Genomic DNA, 19,392 nt, shown 5'->3' with positions numbered 1-19,392 from the left:
GCCGGTATGCACGGGATGAGGGGAGAACCAGGGCGGCCCCTGGCGTGTTAGAAGCTGAAACGGGGCCATACGATGCCAACCGGGCATGAATGCAGCGCTAACCATTCCATGGTGCGCATGAAATACCACTCTGGAATCTGAATGAGCTGGAATGCAGATTTGTAAGGAGCCTGAGTTCCACGGTTTCACTAATCCATATTAAGCTTTGACATCTAGAACTGCAGGAAAACTGCCCGAATAAAAACAGCCAAATTGAATGCATCACTCGGAACAAGAAACAATAACAAACAACAGCACCTAATGAGGACGAGAATCTCCCGGCATAAGGAATCAAATCATAAAGCAATCATTTCTAGGTGCAAACGTATTGGTTGCTGATATTGGCTAACCAGATACTAGACAGAGAAATTTGCCAAGGGAAGGAAAGCCACACAGCAAAATGGAGACTGTGGAGTCATTGCAGGTTAGCTAATGTCGGAGTGAGTGTTTATTTCTGTCATTTCTAGCCGCATATTCTCAAACGTTACAATGATGCGGCAATGATGAAACTGCTCGACCAATGAGCAACCAGCATTGGTATAGAGGGGACATGCTTGGAACTCCATCTGACAATAAAGGTATTATCTAGCAGTGTCTGTTTTTGAACTGGAACTGCGGCTCACCGGATACCAAACCAACCGAGTCCACTGACACTGAGGGCAACGAGACAAAAGGCAGACTGCAGTAAACTGGAAACTGTGGAGTATAATACTGCAGGTTAGCTAACATCTACTTTCTTCTACCAGTGTACCAAAGGGACAACCCTTTCACATCACTTTCCTCATCTTCATTCTTTTATAATTTAGACCCTTGTACGTCCCCCTAAAAATGTGGCCTCCAGACGAACGCAATACTTAATTTCCCAGCATACATTGTGAATCCCTTTCAGATGGTGCAGAATGTGCATCTGGATCTAGATCAGTCATGATACATGGTGAGAGCATCACCGGCAAATCAAATTAGGTCTTCCCACAGATGGACTTCTGTGACTATTTAGTATGTTTCTTGTCATTCGGCGTGTTCCTGCGAGGAATGTTGTCTGGCCTTACTTGCAATCAAGGCGATCCGATTTCCGGAATAATCGTCGCTGGGGCTGATTTAGCCATCCACCCATCTTCTGGCCCTTATCCTGTTCAGGGTTGCCGGAAAAGCTGGAGCCTATCCCGGCTGACTGTGGGAAAAAGGTACACTACACCCTGGACTAGTCATCAGAAGTCACGATCTGACGCTGTGTGTAGCGCTAAACAAGCAGTAACACCTAACGAGACAATACAATAATAGACAAAGCCACACTTGGTCTTGTTGTTTCTGCCAGATGTGGTAGTAAATCACATATGTGTCAAGTATTTAGCTTCAGGTTTAATGAAAGTCCCAAGTTACTGTGGCAAAAATCAAGCAAATGAAGCACAGTTGAAAAAAGGTTGTCACATTTGAATAGTGACACACTGCGACAGTCGCATCAGTAGGACACGTCAATGCACTGCAGCACATGAATGCACTCTGGCGGCAAGGTATGTGTTTGACCTAGAATCCCAACTAACTGGCGTAGACTTTGGAATTGTTCAGTAAACCTAGTAGCGAGGCCTCTTGACCAGAACCCGGCTTTAATTCTTTCACCAAGTCCTTCCGCACAAGCCAGGACAAAACCCAGACTCCTCATAGAAATACTTTGGAAAAGTCCCTGTTGGCTTTTTAGGGAGAGAGCGCTTTCCAAGGCGTATGTAAGGTCGTGTGTGTAATGGGCTTTTTGGTTTGGGGGGGTTTATGGCCTCTTTTGTGTCCTGTGATGAAACATCTGTGCGCAAGACTGCAGTTTGAGAGCAGCGGGTGCATGCTTGTCTCATGTGTACGAGGTGCGGCCCCAGCTGTTTACATCTTGCGCCGAGCCTGTACTCGTGTTTTCTCGTTCTGCAGCCCTCTCTGCTTTTGCTATACTTGGGAACAACATGTCACAAAAGCAACTGTAGTGTAAACATTTTGTCAGTTATGTCATCTCAGTAATGCATGCTACAATACAGTACATTTTATTGGGACGTACAATTATTGGACCGCTCCAAGTCCCACAGGAATTTAAAATCAGATAACCGATGTCTTTTTGACTAATTTATGCAAAAGGAGATTGAGGGCAGTGTAGCCTCCAGTGTGAAACTGCAGCATTCAAAGCTAGAGAAGTTGGCATTTGTTTTTTTTTGTTCGTGTATCCTCAAATGTTACACAAATATGGAGGACCAATGAGCAACCCCAGCTGAGCAGGTAGAACTACAACTGGAAATAGTACATTGTAGTCACTAGTAGTACCTGCTTTTGCTAATGGAAAAGCATTTAAAAAAAAAGATGGTGAGCCAGGGATGTTTGGTTGCTAGAAAGAAGAAGAAATAGTACCCTCTGCAACCGGACGGTCGCATGAGAAAAAAGTTGTGAAGTTACGAGAAAGAAATCATAAGCAATTGTAATATCGTGGGGAAAATTAATAACGCTCAGAGAAAACAGTTATAATATCACAGGGGAAAGTCGTCAGGTTACAAGAGGGAGCAACGTAACGCAAAAAAAAAAAACCCACGTAATTTTACGTGAAAGAAACCGTAATGCTACAGGTAAAAAGCTCGAACATTTAGAGAATCAAGTTGTACTAATATTACGGGATAATGCTGTAATGTCACGAGAAATACATTTTAATGTTACGAAGAAAAACTCAACGATAAGAGCGAAAAAAGGTAATTCGTAACATTATGACAATTTTGTGTAATGTTACCAAAAAGAATTGGTACTGCAACTGTCCATGCGAATATGCTAATAAGCTATGCTAACATGGACTACACACTCTGGATGCTGGACTCACTCTGATCCAACGGTCAAACTGGATGGATGTTCCGAAGGGAGAGGAAACTAAGCGAGAAGGCGACGTGGACGATGAAGGTAGAGCGTGAGACGGTGGAGAAAGCGCAAGAGGTCAGGGATTGTTTTACAAACAAAATTCCTTTAATTAATCACCTTGTTTGAACAGCTGGCCCACTCAAGACGGGTCGTAACGGGATCCCGGTGTGGAAGTGCGGATTACCGACACGCATCGGCCGGAAAAATATTAGCTGTCAAACGTTGCAGCCCGAGACGCACGGGAGAAGGCCCCCGCTTCCTGGTGGTGAGAGAGCTGCAGTCAAAAAGGGGGTGCGTCGGTGGGGGCGAACATGGCTCCCAAGGGCGTCCCTCAGGGCACAGCCCGATGTAGCAGTCTGGGAAAGGGGGTTCACACTCAGGGTCAGGCTTGGGATTGGAAAATTGGGGAGACCCCCGTGTTAGTGTTCATGTACAGGGAGCACATAAACAACCTCCTGTCAGCGTGACGTGAAGTACGTGTTTATCACTAATGAGGATTGACATCATTCTCAAGAATGCGTCTCTGGAATACAATGCTGGTTTTTTTTTGTTTTTTTGTAAATATTCTCTATGTAGGTCATTTGGCTCACTGGCTTCATTCATAAATGTTAATCACCTGAGCTTTGACACGCTTTGTTAGTTGCTGAAGAGCTGAAGAGAGACTGCGGGCAGCAAGAAATAAGCCAGCTGCAGAGAAGTGAATGCTGCGGAGTATAATACTGCAGCGCCCATTATTATCTGAGAGGATAATAAGTGCACCAAGAAACCGGGCCGGTGCAGCCGAGTACAGGCTACGAAGAATAATAACTGCTGTGTCCAGGGCTAGGGACTTTGTATAGTTTTTGGTGATTTCTTCAAATGTTACCGAGGAGACTCTGGGCAGCAAGAGAATAGAGAACTGCAGTAAAGTGGAGACTGTGGAGTGTGTTTATTTCTCGTAATTCCTTCCATTCCTTCCAAGGTGCAAAACGTAAGTACAAAACCAAGCGAGGAGAGACCTTAGCAAGACATTTCCGCCAACTCAACGCTGATTAAATTTGGCTTTGTCAACCACAGAGACTTCATGTGTAAAACAACATGCAAAACAAAACACTCTACGATGTAGAAATTCTACGGCCTTAAACTTACTGAAACGACGGGGACAACGATGAACTTTAGCTGGCGTCTCGAAAGAAAATCTAAACACATGCCAGGTAAGCAAATGTTAACTGTAAGTAACACCAGAGAATCTAATTTTGTATTTCCAACTTTAATATTTCTGGGAAGAGGTCATTACTTAGTCATGGTTTTCCAAAAATGGATTTTTATGATCTTGGTCTTGTGTCTGCCTTATTGTTGGTTTCCACTTTCCTCTTTCTGTGTTTTGCCTCCACGGCTCAGAGAGAGAAGGGAGTAATGTAGCATCAGGTGCTTGATTGTCAAAGTGTATTTACACGTACGTGTAGGGAGGAAACAAATGTTCTCTGACCAAACATACACACATCACTAATGTGTAATTGTGTAAACACCTACGTTGACCTTCCACTTCACTCCCCTTGACCATGATGTCATTACTAAGGTACTTACAGTAATTAGTCAATGTGTGGCACCAGGCTGTTTTTTTGTCTTTTTTTTTTTTCCTCGGCGTGAAAAACAAGACGTCGTCTTCTCGCCATCTGTTGCTTGTTCCTTTTTGTCAGGACCATAAAGTTTTGATGCTGACTTTTTCTGTCTTTCTCTTTCTCTACCGGTGTCTCCGAGCAGCGGGATAGCGACCGCTCGCTTGCTGAACCGTGCTCCACTTCAAAGTGAATGCGAGTGAGTTAGAGTGTTTTAGAAGTGTTATGTATAGCGGGGTCGCACCTTTTAGTGTGCACACCGAGGGCTTTACAGGGCCCATCTCACCTTCTCACACAAACACACACACGCACAAAAAAATAATTTACTCAACTTTAGATGGGTAAGACTGTGACATGTTTTTGGACACACAAAGCTGTGGAGTGACAACATGTCGGAGTCGAACTGGAACGCTAAGTGTCGCTAACGACGCCTTCTCCACATAACTTAAGATCATCTTTAATACCACGCGGGGAACTGGCTTACGCCACACTTTAATTAATTTGATGTACCATTTAAATGTTTTGGTCAGAGCTGCTGTTTTGGTTAGCAACCACGTTCAAATGGGGCTTAGCAGGTCACACATGTGGGAACAACAGTGTCTATGAACGGAGGTGATACAACCATTAACCTAACTACTTACTGTACGTCCATCCATCCATCCATCCATCATCCATCCATCCATCCACTTCCCTATCAACCAGTTGTCCATTGCTTTTACATCTACCAACTGTCCAGCTATCTACCTGCCCATCCCTCCATGCATCTATCCATCATCCATCTATCGTCTGTGTTGTCCATCCATTTACCGACCTAAGTACCTATTTTTCTGCCATCCACCCATCTGTCCATCTAACTACTGTCCATCTACCAACCTACCTATCATTCAGACACCTAGCTGTCCACCTGCAGTACCTTCCCACCAACCTTTCCTTCTGTCCATCCAGCCATCAACATACTTACCCAATTTACTTACCTACCTACCTACCTACGACCAGTTTAATTGACTAAATAAATAAACGATTACATTTAAATAACTAAATAAGTAAAAAAAAAAAAATCACTTGCATTCAACTCAATAAATAAATAAAACCTAAATAATTAAAAAAGTTAAAACAAATAACTGGTATAATCAACTAAATAATTGCATTTAACTAATTCAATAAGTTAAAAAAAATGACTTGTATAATTGACAATACAAACAAATATTACTTCAACAACAAATTTGCTTTAACAAAATGACTATTATAATCAACTAAGTAAACAAGTCAAAGAAAGATTAGTATAACCAACAAAATAGATTAAAAAAAATAAATGTAACTATTTAATAAGTAAAAAAAAAAAAGACCAGTATATGCAACTAAATAAATAAGTAAAAAAGGGCTACGACAATTGACAAAATAAAAAAAACATAGGTTAGAAAATGACTAGGATAAAAATCGAAATAAATAACAATATAAGTTAAAAAATGGCTAGTACAATTGACTAGAGAAATTAGTAAAAAAAATTACTAGTATAATCGACTAAATAAAAAACATTTAAATAATGTGATAGCTAAAAAATAACGAGTATAAGCAACTAAATAAGTAAAAAAAAAAAAAGAAAAGACGAGTGCAATCGACTAAATAAATAAATACATAAATACATTTAAATAATGAAATAGGTCAATCTGTCTCCATTTTTTTTGTCCCGAGACTACACATTTTTCCTTCTTTCCACATCACGTTTCACAATAGTTCATGTATTTTTTTAAATTTGTGAAGTCTTTTCCCATCAAAGTCCCAAGTGTACCGCTAAAAATGTCGTTTCTGCAGCAGTCGAGGTGCATCGGACCATCTCAGCAACCCTCCAAAGGTTCTGTGGGATAAATCTTAATCTGCAACCTCATAACAAGTGCAATTTTGCCTGATGTGTTTGTTTGTCTATGTGTAGCTCACTCAACGCTGCTGCATGCACTTAGCGAGCATGTTTCATGCACATGTTGTTGCCATGCACTAAAAGTATATGATCGGTATAGACTTACACAGCCAGGCGGTCCCTCCGGGCTCGTGACTGTGGGTCTTAACTACCCCGGACCACATGTTCATGAGCTCACTGCAATGCACAGAGCGTTCTTTGGCTAAATTGGCTAAATGTATGCAGTTGTGTATGGCCATGCCAAAAGCAACACACAGCCTCTTGACAATCAGTCAACTGGAAGAGGTTGATTCAAGCTTATAGAATAAGAAATCTGGACCAAATGAGCTGGAATATTCTCTTTTTTTTCTGGCGTAAACTGAACACAGAGATGCATCAGTTGCTGGTATATTGCCAACTCGAGTGGCCTTTTGGCGTTTGGGGGCAAGTGGAGCAGTGCCCCACCAGATCTTGTGTATGGTGCTAGGTGAAAAAAAAACATCGCCTTTCTTCAAGAGGAGTGATAAAATTGCAAAACTATTGAATGGAGTAATCCCCCACATATTAGCAGTGCAACATTCACAAATTCACCTCTTAGTGTTTTTTTTCCCCAGTTCACTCAAAACCTAATCTATTTGCAGTTATTGTGCTCTTTCTGAAACGCCCTTGGAAAGTAGAACATTGATCTCTGAAGTCAGACAGCTCGACTGACAGCTAAGTTGGCTGGGTTGTTAGCAGTTGTCAGCTTTACAAAGACAAGAACGTGAGAAACATATTGTACACATATATATATCAGAATCATCTTTATTTGCCAAGTATGTCCAAAAAACACACAAGGAATTTGTCTCCGGTAGTTGGAGCCGCTCTAGTACGACAACAGACAGTCAATTTACAGAACACTTTGGAGACAGAAAGACATTGACAAAAAAAAAACCAGTCACTGAGCAGTAAAGGTTTGCTAGTTATCTGGTAATGCCGGTAGATTTTTTTTTTTTTTTTTTGACAATTGTGCAAAAAGATGCAGAGTCCTCTAGCACTTAGAGCAGTATATATATATATATATATATATATATATATATATATATATATATATATATATATATATTATACTGTTTATATATATATATATATATATATATATATATATATATATATATATATATATATAAACTATATACATATCGGTTATTTATTCTTTTATTATGTCAAAATAACGTGAAGCAACAAAGCTAGTGGTGTCGGCTAGTCCAAAAGAACGACTGGAGGTTACTGGGAAGTTAAGTGGAGACAGCTTCAGAATGGTAACACCTTTTATACATGATTATTATTGTTATCATTATCATTTTGTCAGACTCAACACTGAGGAGCCAACGTCTTTGCAATGTTGCTAGTGTTATTTTTGGTAACTTCCAGTTTTATTTGTTTCTTTTCCGGATGGAACTGGTTTACCTGAATAGGCTGTCACTTGTACAGCTAGGCTATTTGTAGACTAAATCGACTTTCATTTGGATCTTTTGTGAATGTTGTCGTACATTTAAGTCCACATGTTTGCGCTGTTTGACGATAAGGAGCATAAGTGAAGATGTAGGTGGCTATGCTAGTGTTCGCCGCTACATCGGCTGCTTCCGCTTGTCACGTGATCAAAAGGTGCGTTTTCTTTTTTTTTACGGTTCGCTTTCCACTTGTGACGTTTACAAATGAACATCAATCACGTTAGAGTGGCTAACTAATGCTTATGACAGTTAGTCGGGTTAAAATATGACTTAAAACCTTGCCTGTTCAGTTAAGGTTTTTGACTGTGACAAAGCTTACATTATTATCACGTGTGACGTCAACAAATCGTCAACCCCCCCCCCCAAAAAAAAATTTGTACTTTATTCTTTTTTAATCCATCCATCCATCCATCCATTTTCTACCGCTTATCTGAGGTCGGGTCGCAGGGGCAGTAGCTTTAGCAGGGACGCCCAGAGTTCCCTCTACCCCACTTCAGCCAGCTCAAAGTCAGGCGACTGTACCACTACACCATCAGTGACGTCATCAATTGTTATTTATTGTAAATAAACAGTTTTATATCAATCCATTTGCTGTACGGCTAATCCTCGTTTGCTGGTGCCTATCCCAGTTGGCTTTGGGTGATCTGATCTAAAGTATTAACTCCACAAGTGTGTAACTTTTCTTTGCCCTTTTGTGTGTGTTTTCTTTTTTTTTTTGGTGTGTTTCTGATGCCACCGCAAAGGGCCACCGGTGATGGCGAAAGAGGAAAAGCGTGACGATAACTATAGAACAGGAAATGGAACCTCCTGCGGCGTACGAGAGCGTCCGGCCACTCGGGAGCAATACAATTTACTGCTTCTCACAAGCAGATGCTATTTTATTTTAGTTCAAAGTAACATGAGTAATGACCAGAGAACCTTCCTCACAATGTCCGACAATGCTTATAAAAGGCCACTAGGTGACAGTACCACTTCCTGTTCCCTCGCCATTGCATGTCTGTCAAAGTATGAAGTATGAGCAGTTTTACTTTAGTCTTCTTATACGGAAAACAGATGGTGTTTGACTGTTAATGAAACTTGGATATCCCTGATTATTGTACTTTTAGCGTTTCTTTCCTTTCTCCATTACCAGGTGGTTAGAACAGGACCTCACTGCTTTGCTCCAAACATCTGTAAGTGACGAGCATTGTCTCCTATGCTGCTTTTGTATGTCACTCATTCTATTTCACCTGAAACACATGCTTTGATTGTCCCCCGAGACCAAGATGCACACAAACAAAAGCTGTGCTGTACCATCCGGCCACCAGAGGGGGCAGACAATGTACCCCCATCACCACCTGGTTCCCCCCACCGGTTTGGGACCAAAGCCTCCGGATGTTGCATGGACACAATGAGGCAAGCGGACAAACAGTGATGTGATGATATGATAACATACAAAGGTTCCGTTTTCATTGGGAAGATGCTTGTGGGAGACACAAAAATAATTATTGTATTATTCTTACCTGTATTGAAATTTGTGGAAAACTTGAATGAATGAGCTCACAAGAGGAAACTCTCTGTAAGAAAGAAGGAATAACTGAACTGCTACTGCTGGAATTGATAAGCATTCGCATTGTTACAGTCTGCTGGGTAAAATTAATTTCTGTATGTTGTAGGGGTGGAACAGTACACCAAAAATCCCAGTTGGCTACTTACCTTGTTTTTAAGGTGACATTTTGGTACATTAAGGGGACGAAATACAAAACGTAAAATATATTTTCTTTTGTGGCAACAGGAACAGAATAAATAAAATAATTTAAAGTGAAACGTAAAAAACTACAATCGGGTCCAATTAAAATTCTCCAATAAATGAAAGATTCTCAAATAAGCAAAATAATGTAAACAATTAAAACATTTTTAAAAAATATATTTTTAGGCGCTTAAATATTTTCTTTTTAGGAAAGTGTAACATCCATGATTGCTGCTTTTCTTTTGTCTAAATGACATTTGAACTTTAAAACAAATTGCTAACAGAAAATTCTCAGAGGAATAAAATATACTCAATAACAGCTTAAATATTTTTCTTTTTAAAAAGTACAAAAAAACGAACTTCTTTTTTTTCTATGGTAATAAAGGATGCAGAAAAAGGCAACCATACTGTGGATTATTGATGCTAATTGCCGATTGATCCATAACCTGGAGGGAATGGAGAGAATGTTGTATGGTTCCAATTTCCAGGTAGTGTTTGCACAAAACCTTCAGGCTTCTGCTAGAAAACAAAGATATGTCAGGAAATGCCTACTAGAACATCTGAACTTTATTTGAGGTTAATCAGAGGCACGTTTAAATGTGTTCCTGTTTACATGACAGAAGAGAAGCTTTTCAAATTTTGTACCCGTCCTGCAACGAATATGAACGGAATCGTGACCTTAAAAGGAACGCCGACAATAATGACGTTTGGTTTATATGATCTCTTTCAATCTAAGTAACATAAGATAAAACTTTTGAAAGTCATTTTCATATTTGTGTGTGCACCATCTGCTGCAGTTGCTCGACTAAAGACCCTCTTCTGCAGCACTGCTAAAAATGCCCCTGACTTTTTCTTGTACAACTAGTGAGTCACTTTCTAAAACCAGCGAGAAAGAGAAAGATCTTCGAAGAACAAGATGAGATGGTGATGTCATACTTTCTTGACATTGATAAAAAAAACCTCATCTCCACAAGGGGGTGCAAATTCCCATACAAACGCCAATAATTGAAATTTAATGATGCTAATAGAAAACCAATCAGTGCACCATTTTGTGGGGAGTGGGTTGGTGCTTTGCCGCCCCGCAGAATGCCGCCCTGTGCTGCCTCACATATCGCACAAACCAGAAACCGGCACGGCCTGTGAGTGTACATTTTCTATCAGGAAGGCAAATATCACACAAGTAGCCTTTCCAGTGGCCTTTGTTGCATCAGACTAACCTTCAGGCCTCAAATTATTTCCGAGCAGAACCAGCCTTCAAAGGACACACACGCACACACAGATTTCCCACCCCCAGCGGAGCAGGGCCCGGTCCCTAACTAGCGGCTGACACATCAAAGCGGCTCGTCCAGAAGGGAAGTCCGTCCGGGAGGGTATGGAGGAATCAGAGGAGACAAAGGAAGCGATTAAGAGATAAGGATCACTCCAAGATATGACATTTCATCCTGGACAGATCCGGTAGACATGCTGTATTCAGGGATCAGGAGGAGGAGGAGGGAGGCTGCCATCTCTTCCTCCTTCCGTCCCCATGATGTATGCGCACCCCACCCTGCTTGTAGACTAATAACACAAGTAAACAAACACTCCCTCCTTAGCCAGCTTTAAGTTGCTACTTTTCAGCCTCTTCCCTTAAACAGTATTTAGCCACACACAAAAAGGGGTGAATTTGAGTCAAAAACAAAACAAAACAAACAAAACAAAAAAACGACGCTCCTCTTTTTGGGCCTAATTGCCTCGGCGTCGCCTTACGTCTCCGGTTTCACGCTGTCGCTTTCAGCTCGGCGAGCCAAGGGCGCAACCCACCTGAGATCCGCACACAAAAGGGTCGGGGTCGCAACACAGAGGGAGTTTGTTTGCAAATAAACTCCAAACACCGCCTCACCTCTCTGATTAGCCCTCTGGCTGTGTCAGTCATTATTTGAATGTATCACACTTTATCACAAATTCCATCTTAATACCAAAACCTACCTTAATTCAGTTCAGATGTTTATTTCAAACTCAAGACTCATAGAAGATACACAGTAAAAAATAAAAATAAATAAAATCTCCTAGGTATAAGGACTTCACTAACTTATAAATTCTTAAAAAATTAGGATGTAAAATTCAAAAACTCACCCGATTATTCTGTGAGGATTTCAATTGGCCTAAAAAAGCATCACCAAGACCTCAAAATTCGCAAAATACAAACATCTCAAGTGAAACAGTATTCTCTGTAGCTTTCTTAATACATGACTGTAGATTCTTTCAGTGATTTTCTATGGGAATAATTTCGTTGATAATCTAAAGAAATCGATTTGCGTTCGACCCCAGAGCTTCTCCCGTTGCTTCATTGTTCTTTATTGCATCACGTGTTTGTTGTTTTCACCGCCAATCATGGTTAACCTCTTTTTGCACATGTATGACGGTCAAGCGTGTTAATTTGATATAATATGGTACTTAGACAGCCTTACATAATCAAAGATGAGGATAAAGAGTGTTCAGTGCGCTCCAGTAAGTGCCGAGCGTCCGTCACAGGTCCACACCTGTTGAGTGGGCGAGGCGAGCGCTCTTAACTACAGACCAGCGCAGCGGAAGCCATCTTTTCATAAGCCGTATCTAATGAAACCACGCAGTGTCCGAGGGAGAATGAAAAGAAAGACCCACCGCGGGGACACCCTGCCCTGCCCGAAATTACACCTCGCGCTCGCCCGCACAAGAGAAGCAAATTCCGTCAGCGCAGCGACAGAAACACTTGACGCCGAGTTTTAAACTGCCGCCGCAATGGAAATTTGCACGACAGAATCCTTCCTCATTCGAGGTTTGTCGTGGGAGACGGTAGTGGGGGTAATCACACACAATCGAGCACCCCCTTCCCTGCCAACACTTCATTTTTGAACTTTATTTGGGAACAGTTGTCAAGATAGAAATATCTGATACTCTTGCTAATCACTAAGGCAGCAATTACGGTTATTAAGCTTTCATGGAGCGCGCCTCCCCTCAGTCTTGTGTCTTTTCTCACACCTCTTGAGAGGCCTCATAAGAATTCGCACCCGCTATTGTAAAGTGAAACTCTGTAACTCGACTACAGTCTGTTCCAGATTGCTGGTCTAACACAGATTTCTTAGGCTTTTGAAACAAAAATCCAACAATAATCCATTCCACCGCCATTAATAATGGTGTATATAGACTCTAGATTAGTGATTCCCAACAACTGTGGTGAAAAGATCCAATTTTATGGAGCAATTGGTCTGAAAATTATTATTATTATGAGTAATTCATCTTTGTTCATCTATCGATGCCATCTATAGTGACAGGCAGGACAATTCCTGACTAAATGCAATTCTGAACACAGCTACATCCCCACTTATAAGAGGTTGTGCAGACTTGTGCAACCATTTTATCTCGGTTGTTTATTTTACTCCCCCTCTTGAAAAGATTAAGTTTTTCTTTTCACTTTGGTTATCCAGATTATAGTTTACTGTGGGAAACGCTTTTGAAATGATTCTTCTTGGTCTCCCTTTTTTTTTTTTTACTGTTACTTGACCAGGGGTGTGTAGACATTTTAAATCCGCTCTAGGCCATTAATGTAAAATCAAATTACAAACAGTAAGTACGGCGGTAACTGAGTGGGCCTTTTTCCAGCCGAGTGAAGACGTATTCTTACGCCGCTTCACAAACTAGTTCATTGCCCGCCGTTTTTCAGCTCCAAACATCGCATGAGATAACTGCCTCGCCGAGGTCAAACGTTTGCGTCGATGAGAACACCCCCCGGCTGCCATGTGGCTGGTGCAGAGGTGTGTGTGATAAGTCGGGGGGGGGGGGATGTTTGTAGGGTGTGTTGTCACAATCAAAGGTGCCACCCAGATAACCCGTACAGACGGACAACGGGATGGCTCTAAAGTTTCAAGCCTGCGCGCAAATGCGTTTGTGTGAAAATGATACACGGATTAGTGTGTGTGTGTGTATGCGTGTGAAGTCTGAGCAGGTTGAAGAGCAGCTGTACGTTGTCTTGTTTCGCATTCTCACATTTGCTGTGGGAAATTATCCAATTTCTCTGAAGTGGTCCGAAATTATTTCTTTACTACTGCTAAACTATCTTTCTTCATCCATCAATGCTAACGTAGGAGTGTTGGATCACCATATCAAGAGGACAGTCACATGACTCGCGCCATTCTGGAGTCCCGATCATCACCCTTTGTTCCTGTGGCGACGTTTACTGTCTATAAACACTCGACTTTTTACGGTGGAACGTCCAAGTAAAAAAGCTTTTTGAAGACTTCAACCGGTCAATTAGACTAGCAGTGTCAATAGACCCCGCCGCATTATGAGTCACCTGTTATGGCGTGCGAACGAGCACTTACAGGAGACTGAGTGGCACGTCACAAAACAATGACAAAGCCCTCGCTCTGTTCTTAAGGACTCATTCTGCAATTGACCCCCAGCCCCTTAATTCCCTTCACAAACACTCACACACTCTCTCGCAGTCATCTTTCGAGTTCCTGAAGTTCTTGGCAATCACCTGGCTGATGGCACTTTGGGACCAGGACCGTCATGTTTTCAATCGCTTGAAAACAGCAAGTCCATGGGTGTTGTTTTAAAAGCACATTTTCGCAATGCTAGTGTCAAGACCTCAGACAACACTGGCGGCGTTTGAAAATATGTTTGCGCATTTATGAGCTGGTTGTCAAGTGCTTTCCAAAACAACAGGTGGCGCTATAAACCCATAAGGGCCATTTTGGATAGCTACAAGTCTGAAGAAAGTCAAATGGCACAAAAACAACACTTTTCTGGGAAATCTGGCTAATCTTTGGTTAATGGAGAATGGACTCTACCATATGCATTCAGGAGCTGGGTAGTGGTTGCAAAACATGAAGTGCTGCATTTGTGTGTTTGCTTTCTGGTTATTGGGGAATAGAAAAGGCCATTTACATTCTTGGGTGGGGTAGCGTACCTCCAGTTGTATCTTTCTCAGGATTTGCACTCAGATGTAATGGTTTTTCCTAGGGCTGGGCGATTAATCGATTTTTGCGATGAATTACTTGTCAGGACAATTATTTTTAACAGCTTCCGTAGTTCAAACCCCGCTGTCATGCACTGCTAAAACCAAGGTAAGTAACGAACCATGATATATTTTTTTTCAGCGTACCGTGACACCTCATAGTTTTTAGGGACAAAAAACAGACTTTTTGTGTGGACGGAATGCCAGAACACGTTTGAAACCCACCTGCGTTTGGTAAACTCTGTGATCTTACATAAACATCCCTCTTCAGGCCTTGGAACGTACATGCATGTCGTCTTTGTGTGGAGTAGCGGGATAATGAACAGGCAGACAATTACCATAACTAGCTGATGTTATCTCCGCTAAAGGGATTGGTGGGCTGAGGGCCTGGGGGTGGCGGTGAGGGTGTGTGTTTGGGGGGTTGGGTCAGTTGAAATGTTGAAATTGCACTGTCAGCCCCCCCAAGCTTGTTCCAGGATGCATTACCATGAATGTTCCTCCTCCTACCCAGCTTTTTTCCCCTTCGGCCTTTAGCCACGTCAAAATGAAATTCTTCTTCTTCGCCCTCCTTTTTCTCTTGTTTTGACACTGATATGCAGGGCATCAAAGGGACGCCCAGTGGCCATTACAGCCCCAACCCCCCACCCCCCAACACACACACCGCCCCCAGGCCGGAGGCCGCCTGCACATGCTCCAGGAGGAAAGGCTAACAACCCTAGCTTGGTATTAGCGCAACTCAACCGAAGTCATCTGGAGTTTATGAGACAAAACCCATCCATCCATCCATTTTCAACACCGCTTATCCTGGTTAGGGTCGCAGGACGCTGGAGCCTATCCCAGCTGACTTCGGGCGAAAGGCGGACTACACCCTGAACTGGTCGCCAGTCAGTCGCAGGGCACATATAGACACGGACAACCATTCGCACTCACATTCACACCGTCACTGAGTGGGAACTGAACCCACGCTGCCTGCACCAAAGTCAGGCGAGTGTATGAGACAAAACCGTGTCAGTGAAATAAAATATTTCAACTCTCTAGTTAGTGGCAGGAGAAAACATGGGGGCGGGGGGTACAGTGAAGACGTGAAATGCGCCCAGCAAACTCAATATTGTATATCATCGCTTTTGCGGAAAAGCTAATTTGTAATTTGTTCTTTTGTTTTCATTCAACCACAAAAATACTCAAATAAAACCCAGAAAGTACAATTTAATTAAAATGGTTGAAAATGTGTTAATAGTGTGCAATAAAATGTCATAAAATAAAAAGTTCCATCCATCCATCCATCCATCCATCCATTTTCTGTACCACTTTATCCTCACAAGGGTCACTGGCGTGCTGGAGCCTATCCCAGCTATCTTCAGGCCAGAGGCAGGGTACACCCTGAACTGGTCGCCAGCCAATTGCTAAAATAAAAAGTTCTGATATTTAAAAAAATGAAATCATGTATCCCATATATTTTAAATTGAGCTGGGAAAAACACACAGAGGCTATTCAAACAACACATTCTTGATTTCTTGCTGTTTTCGGTAAAAATAAAATTTGGAGACAATACTTTTGATGTTCCATAATTTGTTAGATTTTGTATTTTTATCCAAAAAAACGACAAATTTGGTTGTCTTTTTGGTAAAATATCTTTGTACATCTACAAAATATGTAGATAAAGTTGCAAAAAAAAAAAGTATGTGATACATTGGGAATTACCTTGATTTCTGCACAAACTGGTAATAAAATCTAATGTTATTTTCATCGAAGTCATAACAAGAGACAAAGACAGTCTGTTTAGACTCTTACCACACAAACAATTATGTTTGCATGTTTTTAATGGACACACCATGTTGACAGCATTCACGGTGCTGTGGAAAAAGTACATGAACCTTTGGATTTAATAAGTGGTGGAGCCTCTTTTGGCAGCAATTAACTCAACCAAATGCTTTCAGTAGTTGCAGATCCCACCCGTACAACGATCAGAAGGAATTTTAAACCATTCAACTTACAAAAGTGTTTTAGCCCAGCAATCGTCTTGGGACGTCTGCTGTAAATCGCTCCCTTGAGGTCATGCCACAGTATCTAAATCGGGTTGAGGTCAGGATTTTGATTTGGCCACTCCAGAAGGTGTATTTTCTTCTGTTGAAACCATTCACTTCTGTCCCTTTGGTTGCTGTCCTGTTGTATCATTCATCTATTGCTGAGCTTCAATTGGCAAACAGATGATTTTATGTTCAGCTCCAAAATGTCTTGATAAACTTGGGAATTAATTTTTCAGTCGATGATCCAGTCCAGGCCCTGAGGAAGCAAAGCTGTCCCAAACCATGATGCACCCCCCCCCCCACACACACACTATGCTTCATAGATGGAATGAGGTTTTGATGGTGGTGTGCTATGCCTTTTTTTTTTTTTAATCTCCACAAAAAGTGTTGTGTGTTTTTTTCTGAATAACTCAACTTTGGTTTCATCTGGCAACACAATAGTTTGCCAGTACCTCTGAAAAAGCCTTGGTTGTAAAATTCAACTTGTAACCAATGTTTTGTTTTTTCTTTTCGGACATGACATGCATTCTGGTTGGATGTTATACTTATGCATGCACTGTGATTTCTATAAGTCTTTGGTCGACACTATTAGGAATCTTCACCTTGTGGAACATTCTGCACTGTGCAGTCATCTTTACACGACAGCCACTCCTAGGCAGAGTAGCAACACTGCTGAACTTTCTTCATTTATAGACAGTCTTAACTTTGGACTGAGGAACATCACGACTTGAAGAGATACCTTTGCGACCCTAAACAGGTTCATGCCAGTTAAAAACTCTTAAAATATAGGTCTTCTGAGAGCTCTTTTGCGAGAGGCATGGTTCACATCGGACTATGCTACTTGAGCATAGCAAACAGGTGTGTACTTTTATTGGGTAGGACAGCTTTAACCAACACCTCCAATCTTGTGACATTGATTGGACTCGAGGTTGGCTGATTCCTGACTCTGATTAGCTCTTGAAGAAGTCATTAGTCCAGGGGTCCACATACTTTTTCCAACCTACACTGTGAACGTCTACATGGTGTGTCTGGTGAAAACATTAAGTCATATAATTATTTGTGTAGTATTTAATAAAAACAAATATTTCAGGGTGTAACCCGCCTCTCGCCCAGAGTCAGCTGCGATAGGCTCCAGCACGCCCGCAGCCCTAGTGAGGATACTTTGAAGATACTTGATTTTTTACTGGATGGTGACAATTATTTTTACTGCATTAATACCAGGACGTCCTTGCTTTTATTTGCATTTCAACAGGTCATTGCTGTATTTTAATGCAGTTATTTTTAATTAGACTTTACACCGATTTGATTGGGCTGATCGGTATCGGCCGATATTTAGCATTTTATGCTGATCGGCTTTAATGTCATAATTCGCCGATCCAATCAATGCTCCGCAAAAGACATTTACTCCGCGACGCCGCGTGCACAGTATATTTGAATCCAAAAGCTAGCGTATTTTTAGCCTCGTCCCGTGTCTTTTGACGTAGTACTGTAAATATCTGACGGCCAAAAAAGTTATTTAAAAAAAATAAAATAAATAAAAACATTGGCGGTGTGGGACAGACAACACGTCTGAGACAGGCAACACGTAATGCCCGGATCAGATTACAAGACAAATTTGCTCTTTCACGATTGCACTATCTGACTACTGCAATAAAATCTTGTATTCCGCATCCCGTTTTCTTACGATCATTGGGCTTTATCTTGTCAACTCAAATGGGGCCGGATACACTCGTTACCGTGGCGACGACAACAAGAGTGGAGCGAGCCGACGGGGTTATAAGAACAAAATGGGGGAAAACGTGTTGGTGGTCACCGGTGCTCAGGACAGGAGAGGACGTTCGTTTAAGGCTTGCTTGAGGCATGTTCACGTACTTTTAATACGATACGGCTCACAAGCAGGCAATAAAATGTTATGTAGCGTAGCAAGCTAGCGGTAGCAAGAACGGTTGGACGTAAGCATGCCGCCGTTCTGTCGAATCATGCGCTAAAGTTTCGGTGTCGGTGAAGTCATTTAATACAAAATAAAGTAATTTAATTACAGTAAGTTAGCACCCATTATTTCTTGTCATGTTGTAATGTTGGTTTGCCCTGACTGATTAGAATACACAATCTGACTAGAGCAGTGATTTCCAACCTTTATGGAGGCAAGGAACATATTTTACAATTGAAAAATCTCACGGTGCACACCAACAAACAAAAATGTCACAAAAAGTGGATACATTAATTACTGTATTGACTTCCTGCCATCTAATAGAAGACCATTCATTTGTTCTGTCTGTCACTATGCCTCACTGGCATAAACAGAGGAACAAAGATACATTATTTATTGTAAATATAATTTTTTGAGCAATTAAGTACACAAGTATATACAGTAAATGAACAGATCATTTAAATAGACACATCCCTCCATCTTGTGATCGGATGGGTGATCGATTATCGTTTTTTTAAACTCACTGATCGGTGATCGGCCCCAAAAATCCTGATCGTGTAAAGCCTATTTTTAATGATTGTTTTTTTTTCCGTCTCTGTCTGTCAAATGATCCTTTCGTGTGTGTTCAAAATAGACATGGCAAGCCTTATTAATGGTAACTATGCAAATTTTTTTAAAAAAACGATAGAATTTTCAAGCATTTTAATGAGTGGTTAAACTTGCTTCTGGTGGTGATCAAAACAAAGTGCAGCGGTGGCCTATGACATGATGTACACGACCCTCTTCAAAACAATGCAGAGCTGCTGGCAGTGTCCCCCCCCCCCCCCTGCCCC

The sequence above is a fragment of the Phyllopteryx taeniolatus genome, chromosome 13, assembly GCF_024500385.1.
Source record: "Phyllopteryx taeniolatus isolate TA_2022b chromosome 13, UOR_Ptae_1.2, whole genome shotgun sequence".
Classification (NCBI taxonomy): Eukaryota; Metazoa; Chordata; class Actinopteri; order Syngnathiformes; family Syngnathidae; genus Phyllopteryx; species Phyllopteryx taeniolatus.
Note: the sequence above shows the minus strand (reverse complement) of the source record.